The 13,127-nt window shown below is 39.0% G+C and overlaps 1 protein-coding gene across 14 annotated transcripts in view; it reads left to right on the forward strand.

Moving 5' to 3' along the window:
• ENOX1 (ecto-NOX disulfide-thiol exchanger 1) overlaps nt 1-13,127 on the forward strand; it is a 619,252-nt gene that overhangs the window by 342,380 nt on the left and 263,745 nt on the right. The gene's annotated exons all lie outside the window — the stretch shown is intronic.

Here is a 13,127-nt window from a genome sequence, read left to right on the forward strand (position 1 = left end):
CTAGTTTTCCTGTGCTGGAAAAGACCATAGATTAACCAAACCAAGAACAGTTGGTTGCAGCCTATATAGGAGGTTACACACTCTGGAAAATAAGCCTTAAAACAAAGTAGTTTCCTTTGAGGAGCAGGAAGAGGGAGTGGTCGGTAAAGTGGGGGAAGGGAGTACTCTTTTTGATTATAGGCCTTATAATACTATCTACCTTTTTCAACTGTGGGCATATATTACTTTCATAAATACTATGCTGATTCTTAAAAATTAATGGAATCAGAAGTAGAAATTATAAAACCAGCATGCTAAATGCTCCTACCCTCCACCCCCCAAATAAAACAAAACTAAAGAGGAAGAAGTTGATGGTGATTTTTTAATCTTTCAAAACTCATTTATCTATCTCATATCTCATAACAAAGTAGGACTCGAGACCCTCTGCCAGTCTTACTCCAACCAACATTTCCCATCATCTACACGCACTCCCCACATCCTTTCTTTAAGCTAAACAGGGCTACTTGATGTTTCCTGTACAACACCTAGATTTTCCTTTATCTGGGCCTTCGTTTGTAGTGCAATTATTGTTCACCTTCCATTCACACATATTCCTAACACACACTCTTACACTCACACATAGTTATCCCTTACAAGGTCCCCTTATAGTACCCCCATCCCTTGAACACTTCCCTACCTGTTGACATGTCAGCTCAGATAGCTCTCTGAGGGATCCCGGATAATAGTGTTCTCCCCTTTCTTTTCATTTCTGCTGTATTACCTTTAACAAACACCAGAGGACAGGAACCATATTGCACTGATATTTGCTCCTCCTACAGTGCCAGGCAGAGTGCTGGCATATTCCAGGGATTGCCTCAGATGTCACTCAAATGGATAAATTAATCTTTCATTAAAGGTGAAATCCACTCTATCATATGGCCCAGTGCTAAACATCTCTATCTGCAAAAATAAATATCACTAGAATGTATGGCTTTTTGTTGTTTTAAGGAAGCTCGTGTGCTTTCCTCCTAAGTGGGGAGAGTGTGCACACAGCCCAGAGGGTAAACTGCTCCCTAAAAGTTTTGCTTGTACTTCCTTCGTGGAGAGTGTGGAAAGCTTGTAAGCTTTTATTTGACTCTGCAGGGTTACAAGTAGCTTGGCACTGATGTTGCTGTGGGCAGGATGTCACTTAGGTCTCCAACTGAAGCACCTAGACATTACCCTGGGCCTGGTGGTCAATAGCACAGCCTAAGATACAGCAGAAAAATGGAAACCCTATTATGGGGCCAGAACAAGAAAATAAAAAAGGAAGTGCACAAATACTCGATGATACAGCAAGGTCACCTGTATAAAGCGTAGCACAGCTAGGACTTGCATTCATAGCTTCCCATGGCCCGTTTAGGTTTCTTTCTATTTCATCAGGCTTTATACTATAAGCCGCAAGTCTTTTTTATAACCATTCAAATGATCATCTTTTACAACCATTCAAATGATCATCTAACAGACTATAACAGGATTAATCTAAAACACCACCTATGGAAATAACAAAAGCCAAGCAATATTATGATACAGGCAAACAAAGGAGTACAGTGGAGCCTTTAAAAAGAATAAGGCAGGACGGGTGCAGTGCTCACGCCTGTAATCCCAACACTTTGGGAGGATGAGGTGGGCGGATCACTTGAGGTCAGGAGTTCAAGACCAGCCTGGTCAACATGGCGAAACCCAGTCTCTACTAAAAGTACAAAAATTAACCAGGCATAGTGGGGGACACCTGTCATCCCAGCTACTCTGGAGGCTGAGGCAGGAAAATGGCTTGAACTTGAGAGGTGGAGGTTGAAGTGAGTTGAGATCTTGCTGCTACACTCCATCCTGGGTGACAGAGAGAGACTCCATCTCAAAACAGATAGATAGATGATATAGATAGATAGATAGATAGATAGATAGATAGATAGATAGATGGAAAGAAAGAAAAAAAGAAAGGAAGGAGGGAGGAAGGAAGGAACAAAGGAAGGAAGGAAGAAAAGCATGAAAGAAAGAAGAAAAAGAAGGAAAGAAAGAAAAGAAAGAGAGTGAGTGGAATAGGATTACCTCCTTCAGGTCTGCACTCAACTGTCACCTTTCCAAAGAGGCCTTCCTTAACCACTGAATTCATACTTGAAAACATTTTGTCCCCTCTCCCCTTCTTCTCCATTAGCATTTATCCTCATCTGACATAATCTATAACTTATTTGTTTGTTTGTGATCTATCTCCATACTGGAATGTAACATACACAAGGGATTTTGTCTGTTTTATTTACTGCTTTTCCCAAGTGCCTAGAATAACCAAATGAATGCAGTTATATGAGAAAGGTTTATATTTGCATAGAAACAGTTGTAGAAGGCTACACAAACTTCACAGTAGTTATCTGTGAGAAGTAGAACTAGGGGAGGAGAAGAAAGACTTTTTATTTTGCATATCTTACCAGGTACATGTATATATCATTTTTAAAATAAAAACACTAGTTTTATAGGGAATCCCATTTAAAGTGTTTTGTGAAGGCTATGAAAATCAGTTATTAATAAACACCATTTATTTCTAATTGTGAGATAATAAATACCATTCTGAATTTCTCTTCTTTGTAGAAGCAAACTTGTAAATGGATCACTGTTCAAGTTCATGGGCTTTATATTTTATGAAGCCTTTACCAACAGACTTTTTATTTTCCATCAGAGCAGTGCCCTGTGTACTTACATTGTGGTGGGGAAGAAAATGAATTTTTAGGCCAGATACATTTATACCTACTACCTTTTAACTAAATGACCTAGAGCAGGTTACTTAACCAGCATGAGTTCCCTTACCTATAAAATTGGGCTAATTTTCCCCCTAGCAAAGGCTACTCTTAAAGCAAAACAAGGCCACATATATATTCAATGGCTTGCAGCGTCTGGTCCAAGGTAGGTTTCAGTATGCAAGGTTCTTCCCCTTTCCTGACAGAAGATAAGCCAGAGAGAAGACCCTTTATGATATTTTACTTCTAACTACTCAAAAATACGGTCCCAACATCACCAGGAAGTTCATGAGAAACGCAGAGTCTCAACCTTTACCTGATTTCATGAATCAGAATCTGCAGTTTAACAAAAACACTCAAGTGATCCCTGTGGACAGTGAAGTTTGAGAAGCTCTGTTTTCATGCTTCTTACAGCAGTGTTTCAGACAGGCTTCTATTAATCATGTTTTTTTTTTTTTTTTAATTTTCTATATTTTACAATGCTTTGACATCTTGGGGTCTTATGGACTTGGAATACTTAACCTTCCAGGGTCAGATGATTCCTAGAGATAGCAAACATCCTGCCTGTGAGCTCGCCTTTGATATCCAAACCAACCAACCCTGAGTCCATGCCACCACCTCCTTTCTTTTATCAGGCTCCTGCAACCCAGAACACTATTTACCTGCCCTAAATCACTCCAGGGCCAGATACTGCGTAACTAGGAACCACCCTTATACTACAGAGCCTGCTGAAATTATTTAAATTAGCTAATCCTAAAACTCCTTACTCTGTCCTGCCTGTCCTTTCTGATGGAAACCAAATAAAGGCCCTTACCCACATTTTCCCCTCACTTCCTCTGCCTCCTACTCACCCTGGTGCCTTTCCAGGTGGCCCAATGTGGTCTGGCATGCCTGCTCCTCTTGGGAACTCTGACAAACTATCCTCTCAATGGCAGTCACCTCCTGATCTGTTGGCCTCCTCATACCTGAATAAAACAAAAACCCCAGGCACGTTTCCTTAAAAGGCTGCCCTTTTAAACTTCTTTCTTAGTTGAACTCCTCCTGCCATCCCCTGGCCCTCACTTCACCTTGCAAATTTAAGGTTTATTTGGAGAGGTGAGAGGGTGTCCAGCAGAGCCAGATTTTCTGGCAGGAGATGGGTAACAAGCCAAAATCTGTGAGGATACTAAGCCACCCATCAGCCTGAACTTATTTTTAAATAAAGATGATCAGAGATAACCATATAGAAGGTTGTAAATCTGCTTAATATCATATGAGTATATTGAATGCCAATAATACTCCTAAGTACAAGGTTTGAACACTTCTAAAATTGCTATTACAAATGATTAAGACCTTCAAGGTAATGGAACCATTTGAATTCAAACACACAAACTTATTTACGGTATTCTAAAATGTCAAAAACAAATTAAAACCTGCCATTCCATCCTTTCATTTTTCAGTGTGGCTTCTTAAGATGGTATATGTGCTTTAGATAGAAATAACTCCTGCCAGGGAGCAGCTATTATGTGACCAAGTGGCTTCCCATCCCACACTTGCATTTACCTCTTGTCTCTTCAGTTGTAGAAAGAATCTTGATATATGGAAGTGAGCTAACTGAAGCTGAAGTTAATAAAAGCAAGTATTAAAAGAACATAAAAGAGACATTTCTCCCTGTGACTCAAGGGAAAAAAAATGCAATAAGAAGTATCTATTTTAGAAGTATTTCATGTTTGTTAGGTAAGGTTATGTAAATAAAAGATATGAACTTTTGCCTTATGAAAGTTATTTTACTACAATTTTGTTAAGAAATTAAAATTTAACAGCTTTTAATTGGAAATATTAGAAAACTTTCCATTGATTGTTTTACGACCATCAGTTTTGTTTCCATAAGAAATACACTCATTCGTTATTATCTTAAAAAGAAACTGCAGATAACAGGATTTTGCTCCCCATAACTGGCCCTATCAGATTCAATATTACTGCCCAACTAGTGTCTAAAATTTGACTTGTAGTTTGCAGGAATCACAATGTCCCCTGAAACTGCTTGTTTCTAGTAGGTATTTTATTTGATCGCTCCTTGACCCTATTCCAGGAAACCTAATTTGCCCAAGGGAGTCTCACACTGGAAAACAGTGTTTGCGTCTGCTTAGGGAAATGTGCCTCAAATAATGACTTATTTAGAACTGAGAACAGAAACGGAATGGAATGGATTGATAAGCCAGTTTGAGCAGGCAGAGAGCAACTTGGGCTTCTAAACTCTTATAAAAGGAGCTCTGCAGCAAAGCACTTCGCCTAGACTGTCTCTGGCAAGGCCCATCTTCATTCAACAAACATTGTCTCTGTGAACTCTGTGCAAAATTCTTACTCTTATAAATGCCTTAAGGCATGCTATTTCATTTTAAGTTTCACTTACACTTCTAAGATGGTGCGGATTTCTCGATTCAGCCCTGCAGACCCCAGTGTAGAAATTGCTCTCCAAGGTATGTTACCCGTTTTCAGCTCCATTGTGTCCTTTTAGATGGCTGCAGAATGCTTGTTGGTGGTGATGCCGCTCTGAGTTACAGTGCTTTTTTGGTTGCCAGGAGAGTTGGAGAGTGTGCTGATGCATGGATTACCCAAAGAGAGGGCTTGGCTCAGCTTCTTTCTCACTTACTGAACTGAAAATGAATCAGCAGTCAAAAGTAGGGAGCTGACATCTCATCTAGAGGAATGAAGAATGAGTTGAAGCAAAAAAAATAGGAACTTTACCATTGCATTGTTCTTTGTTGCTGCGTTTCCTGTTTCTTTTGCTTTTTCGTTTTCTCTTCACTTTTCTGCCAATAAAATACAGTTGATTTGTCTTAAAACTATAGCCTCAAGGCTAGTAGTTCTTTGAAGTGGCAAAGGTGCAAACAAAAATGCTCTTAAATTTTAGAAACCTGGAGCTAGGGTGATCATCAACTTAATCTTTCTCTGCCGTTTGAAATTTTTTAAAAAATTAAAGCATTGACGATATTTTAAATAGTCAAGGCTAAGCTTAAACAAAGTCCTATTTAGGAACAGTGGTAATGAGAGTTTACCTTTTTTATTTTTAATTTAAATCTGTCTTTGCACAATTAGCAAATTATTAAATGACCTCTCCTGCAAAGTCTGCAAGCGCCTGTTCCAACTAATAAGAGAACATGTTTTACAAGGTTCATGTTGATTAATTGACAAATGCTGATGAAATCAAAGCAGTGCGAAAATGCAGTGCACCAACTGCAGCATAAATTACTTTTGTTCAATAATGTTTCCAGTGGCTATACATTTATGGTTTACCTTTCAATAAATATTACTGTCTTAATTGAAACATTCATTGTAGAAATTTATCTCTGAAGATGATTGTCAGGAACCACAGCTAGAACTAAACATTTCTTTATCTGTGTATGCTTTTCTGCTCAATTAAAGGCATTGATTGCTATGAACATTTTAAAGATGTGTGTTTTATATGTTGTATGAAAGGAATACAAACACAGTTTAATATGCTTGGAAAATCATACACTCTTAATTGACCTCAGCATTGCCTACATTTATGATAGCTTCAACAATAAGTACAAAATATAAGTTCTAAACCACTAACCTTACACCAAGCCATCAGCTGTTACGGCAGCTATATAGGGCTCCATTAGAAGAGCTATAAGTATGTTTCCAACATCGGAGACACTTGGCCAGACCCAAATTTCTCCTTTTGCATATGAATGAGTAGCTGTCAAAAAGATCTCCTGCATGCTGGATGAAACCCAAAGGTCCAGAGAAAGGTCCAGAGAATCCCAGCAGAGGGGGAATGTAAGTCTGGCACAGACTATCCTGCAGGGTTCCTACCCCTCTCCCGTTGTGGTCCATGTCCATCTGATAGACTCCCATACTCTAGTGCCTTAAGAACACCTTGGTGTATAAAGCTAGGGGTCCAATTAAGCCGATCCTTTAGTTTGGACATCCTAAGACGTCCTGCTCATTCACACTACTGGGAAAGTAGATATCCTCCACAAAGTGACATTGACATACTTTTCCCAACAAAGTCATTTCAGTTCAACAAATATTTATCAAGCCTATTATATGCCAGGCACTGTGCTGGGCCCTTGGGATATACACATGAATCAGACAGTTTATCTGGAAAAGGTTACAATAGCCAATCATATCTCTGAACATTTGCAATGTGTTATTTAAAAGACATCTTTCTATAATTTGCCAATTTTTTGAGCTCCTATTGTGTACCAGGCATTACTCCAGGTATCCAAGAAGGATTCTAGATGTTTTCTTTCTTTGATACTAATCAGAGACCACTATGTTCTCATGGCCCTCTAAGGCAAATCTCATTTGCTGGTGTTCTGTTTGAGCTATCCCAGTTGCTGATGACCAGTTTATAGTTGTACTTAAGATTATCGCAGCTGCCAGAACTGGATTGAGATTAAGGTTTGACTAGTACAACAGGATTGACCAGAGACTATCATTCTAAACTTTAGTCAAAGAGTACTGCGACCCCCAGATGGTCACAAAGATTGTGGAATAGAAATATGGGATTGTGGGATGGAGGAGCTAAGGGCAATTTAGGGCATGTGAAAACCTAGCTGATTTCAGGACGTGGATCACAGTAGAAACAGATTAAACTGGCAAGGTTGGGCAGAAGTTGGGTGGGGCTTATAAATGGGAGAATTCCAAGTAATTGCCTAGAAGGTAGGCCCAGAAGGCATAATAGTGATGGAGGGTATAGAGAGGCAGCCAGTTAGGAGAGATCAACGCAGGTTAATAAGCAGGTGAGTTAGAGCTGTCAGCCCAGTTGGCATTTAAGCACTAAGATGATAAGGAGCCACTGGGATGTATGCCACCATCAAGAAACTCAGTTTTATGAAGAAGAAGAAAAAAAAAATCCTTGCCACTGAAAATTCTGGTAATCTAAGCCACAAAGCTCTGAGCAAGTCTGGCAGCATGATGGAGAATTTCTGAGTCTGGGCTCATTTTGTTCTCTCAGCCCAGACATCATTAACACAGTGTCTGGGATGCTGTAGTCACTCCACAAATATTCCACTGAACTAACCTGGGTTCCGAGAGGGAGGCAGGTTTCAAATGAGGCAATTTTTATATGGCAATATACAAATTAAATTGTCTTGGCACTTAATGAAAAAAAGGCACAGGACAAACACACAAGAAGGAAGGTGATCATTTGTCTCAGTATTTACATTTGTTTCCTCCCTTGATTTCTTTTCTTGTGGGATGGCATTTAGGAAGAATAGGGACAGACTACTGTGGAACCTGGAAAGTTCTATGAGTGTGTGGTTAGCTATTACCCAAATTGGAGATGTTTTCCTCATGGGAGCTTTCAGAAGGAAAGCAATGAAAAGGGAAGGCTGAAGTGATTAAACCCTGCAGAACTCCCAGGTTTATGTCTGTGAAGATTTCAGTGAGGAGCGAGAGCTTAGCTGAATTGCTTGCGTCACACCCAGAATCTCTTCTTATCTCCCCACAGGAAGGGGCTGCCTGATGACCTTCATCCCCAGGAGGCTCTTTTGCTTTTGGCGATAGCTGCCAGTAAAAATAATAGGAAAGATTGTTCCATGTGCCCTTGGTAACAGTCCTATTGTGCTGGTGTCGTACATCACACATAAAAGTTGTAAAACACAGTCTTTTTTAAAATGCCCCCTTTTACAAAGTTGGGTCACTGAGATTCAACAAAAACCACCTGGGCAGCTTCCATGCCCTTCAATCGCCATTCAGAGCCCCCATTGCCAGGAAGGACCCGAGCGCTGTTCCTTCTTCTGCAGTCATGGACCACGTTCCCTCTTTTAACACTAGGTGGGGCATTGTTGTTATTACAGTGGCTCTTAAAAAAAGGAAATGCATAAGACCTAGAAAGAAGAAAATATTTCTTCAGAATGTAATATTGTTCTATAGAATCAGAGAGCACTGAAGCAGAAAACAGCCAGGAAGAGAGTACAATCCAAATCCTTGCTTCTCATTCTTACCTGAGAAAACCGTGACCAGCCCAAGTTCATATAGGAGGTCAGTGGCGGACCCAGAACTGGAAGCCAGAACCCAGGTCACCCTGGCCCAGGGCAGCCCCTGCCCTCTGCCTCATGGCCACACACCCAGGGAAGAGGTGCGGGTGGCACGTGGATCTAACAAACCATTTTCTTTTATATGGAGGATAATAAAAGAAAATCCCTAAGGCCTGTCATCCTGAATACATTCCTCCTGTAACTTGACTCTGCACGTAGATGACTCAAAGAAAGGTGAAAAATGAACACAATTCAGTTTTTTTACCTCTCTTACGCACGTATGTTTTTTAAATGCCTATATGAACGAATTAACTTGATTTCATAAAATGTGAGTAAATGAAATATGTTTCCAGCTAATTTAAGGATTTAGAATTCTGGTTTAGTTAGGCACTGTGAAACGAGTCACAGTCTGTCTTCTTGGTCTTTCTAGCCATTTCCGGCCATCTTCACTTGAGCCATTGACACCGCTGGTCTTCACATAGAGCCCAGCTGAAGACAAGGGATGTCTCAGAACTTTTTTCTCTCTCCAGATTCACCCAGGGGACCTTGCTTTTCTACCCTTCCTTTGCCCTTTGTGAAAGAAGTAGGACATGAAGCCTGCAGCTCGGCCTTCGCCTCCACGCACACCAGTGTGATTAAGTTATTGAAAGAAAATGATCCGGCTCTCCTTGCTTTCCTTGCTTCTGACTAACAGGTCCCAGCACAGAGTAAAATCCTTGCAGACCATGTACTTAATCGGCCTTGGTGAACTATGTTTTAGCAGACTCTTTCTTAAGAAGGTTAAGGCTTGTGTTTTAAGCAGACTGAAAAGGGGTGCTATTGTGGTCTGCTTAAAACGCTTTTGCTTTTTCTCAATTCACTCACTGGTAGCCCTCCCCACTCACAGGCCTACAGTGCTACTTCTAATCTTTACTTCAGTTACTGCAGCATTCTCACTTTCTCTGTATCTACCAAGCACTTCACATCCTCTTCTTCTTACTACCTGTACTTCCTAAACAGGTAGGGTCCTTGGGAGAAGAGCAGGCTAGTCATAAAGAAACAATCTAGATTGTAATTTTTGCTTCATGTTAGACATTGCACACTTAAACCTTTTTGAAGTAAAAGGCTTTTAAAAGTCAAATCTGAAAAACGTGGCATGTGTGGATGATTATTTTTTCTTCACTTGGAATGCCTCTCCTCTGCCTGGTCTGATCCTATTCATCCTTTACAGCCAGCTCAAATGTCACCTCCTCAGGTGAGCTTCCACTCTCCCCATGCCCAGGTTGCCTTTCAGGATCCTCACTGTTTACTCCATGCTGCCAGAGCCTCTTATTCCTACCACCAGAATATACCAGTTATCTCTAGTACATTATAACCGGTTATGTGTGTGTCTGTCCTGCCAGCACAGTTGTGGACTCCTTAACAAGAGGGACAGTGGATGGTGCCTGATTTCTCTTGCATCACACAGGCAGAGCATAGTAGATGATGTGCATTGGGACTTCTTTGCATATTTACAGGATTAAATCCAATTATGTCAGTGCCAGCTCTTTTAATAAAAGGATTCTGAGCTTTTGGAAGGTGGATCAAGTAAAAGCGTAATTTAAAAGTCATAGTCTTCTGAAATTTCCTGAAGACAGTTTCTAAAGATTTAAAAATTCTTATATTCTTATTTTAATGTGAGTGTTTTATATAAAATTACCCATATATTACTATGTATATGGGGACACTGGTCATTTATTTGCTACCCACATCTGAATTGGACAGAATTTTTGGTCACAGATTCTTTCTGCTATATACAAAAGATGTATACTGAAAACGTGTGTAAATCTAATGTCTGTAAATAAAAGTATACATTAAAATGCACTAAGGGAGCTGTTTCTAGAGAACATTTTTCCAAGCGAATAATATTTATATAAAAAGAATAATTTCTGAACTTATCAGAAAATGTGCCTTTTATAGAGTAGTATTTTTTCCCAGAATGATAAAGGCACTTCTGTATTCCAGTCAAAATTCTCCTGGCATTAATTTTGTTTTTCCATGGTGTATTTAAAACACTGGACTGACTCTTAAGAAGATTTTTAATTTATACAACAGATATTTTAAAGTTAATAACTCCTCTTACTGTCATAAAATTGGTATGTATTATTTCTCATCCCATTAATAAAAAATTACTTGTGTAGGCATTTAATGATTTTAACACAAATATTATTTGAAGGATTCAGTATATTATACCCTTGATTTGCAAGAAGAACTGAGGGCTGATGCGAATGCTGACGCAGAGCTGGGATATGGAAAAGGACCCTAGACATAAATCTCAGCGAAACACTTATTGTCCAAAGAACCAAAAATGTTGTGCTTGGAGCTGAAGTTTTATATGAGTTTTATGTAAATTTTTCCATTTTTATTTTTTCCAGATTGGCCTAAATCAGAGCAAGGGATGGGGTAGTGTGGGTTTGGGGATATTGTGATTGGTATTTAGAGTGAGTGACTGTCAGCTCTCTGTGCATTCAGAATGCAGGGTCACTGCTGCCTCTTGCCCTGTCTCCCAGTGGTGGGCACAGCAGAGCTCTTTTAATAATGCATTCACTAAGTTGCAAAATAATATTCTTGGCTCAGGAACTACATATTTAACACATTCTCAGCATATGCCATATGGAAAGCCTAGTGCTTTTAGACTGAGCTTCTGCCGTGCATAAATAAAACACTTGAATGTTGACCTTTTTCAGTAAACAATACTAGAAATGTTGAGTACCTTTAAAATTCAAATGCAAGTTTTAAAATGTGTTATCATTTTCCTGGGCAGCTGAGACCAGCCTGCACTAATACATAGCTAATCTGGGGGCTGTGAAGAGCTGGGGAATCAGTCTGACTCGGTTCCTCTATGCTTCTTTTAGCTCCATGTGTGGAGGCTCTGGGGCCCTGGTCTGTTCAATTCTCCCTACATGTAGGCGTTTTAATTTCCCAGGAGACCTCTCTTGTCTCTGGGCATTCGTATGGTGAGCATCAAATTTAGACCCACGTATATGCTTCCACCCAATTTTAATTAAGTAGTAAAACTGATCTTTATTTATTTTCTTTCAAACACCAACATCACTCTTTCTACTTCTACCTTTAAAACCATTTCTATTGGCTTTTTTTTTAAGTGTCTAAAGTGCAATATATATATATATATATATATCTTTTCTTGCTCCTAAAAAATATCTAAGGAGAAAACCTCCACCTCATTGAGATCTTGTCCACCTTTTATTACTTGTTCTCGGGATTACAGCATGCAAAGAGGGAGTAGCTGACTGGAGATTGCATTTACCCAAAGATGATTACCAGCAGACCTGCAGTGCTGCCTTGGGGCAGGTAGTTTCTAGGACAGGATCTCCAGGTGGGAGAGCTGTATCTGACCTATTCCACTGAATTAAAAATTAAAAACTGTTTAGAAGCAGGCTGGTAACTTCTAGCCTAGAGCATCTAGTAGTAGTCCTAGGTTAATGAATGTGTTTTAGAATCATGTTTTCTTTCTCCTTGCTTCAAATGGCCCCTCTCTCTTGTTTTACTCCTCCTGTCTTTTTTCCTGTCTGAACAATTGAAGTAACCATGATAATTCTAACAATTTGAGCTGAGATACTGATTTTTAAAAAACATGCAGCACTTGTAAGAAATGACATGAATATTTAGCTTAGTATAATGTAATTTCAGTCAGTTATCTGGAGTCATTAGTTAATAAAGATTTTTTTTTCTTATAACTCTTGAGGGACATTGCAGCTAATATGAAAACAAGTTTGCATCATAACACTTAGTTAATACCCCGGATGCAACATGGAATCACTCCAATTTCTTGAGCCTATATTTATACATCCAATAGTAAATAATGACTACTGATCTTAAATTAGAAATATCAGAAATCAATAGGACAGATCTTCAGGTTTTCTTTTTGTTTGTTTTTGTCTTTCATGACTGTGACATTTTTGAAGCATACTAGCTATAGAATATCCTTGATTTAGGTTTGTCTGATGTTCTCTCATGATTAAATTGAGGTTATAAAATTTTGGCAAGAATACCACAGAGGTGGTATAACCTTCTCAGTGTAATGTTAAAGGGTACGTCCTGTCAATGTGTCTTAGTACTGCTTTCAATATCTGTTTAATAACATCAATTGAAACAAGGTTTTCTCCAGTTAGCCAAATTATATCATTAAGCAAAACATAGTATTCTTGTATCATTCTTATGACTGGGGTTCATATTTAGTATTTTTAAAAATATGCTTTTATAAATATGTATAATTTTACCTGGATAAAATGATACCTCAGTGATTTTTATTATAATTAACACTTTTTACAGCATTCTAGTTTTAGGCATTCATGTAAGGCTGCTATTATTTTTAATTTTCTGATTGGCAAAGTACAGTTTTTATGGAAAC

The sequence above is a fragment of the Sapajus apella genome, unplaced genomic scaffold (assembly GCF_009761245.1).
Source record: "Sapajus apella isolate SASKATOON/1434 unplaced genomic scaffold, GSC_monkey_1.0 scaffold32, whole genome shotgun sequence".
Classification (NCBI taxonomy): domain Eukaryota; kingdom Metazoa; phylum Chordata; class Mammalia; order Primates; family Cebidae; genus Sapajus; species Sapajus apella.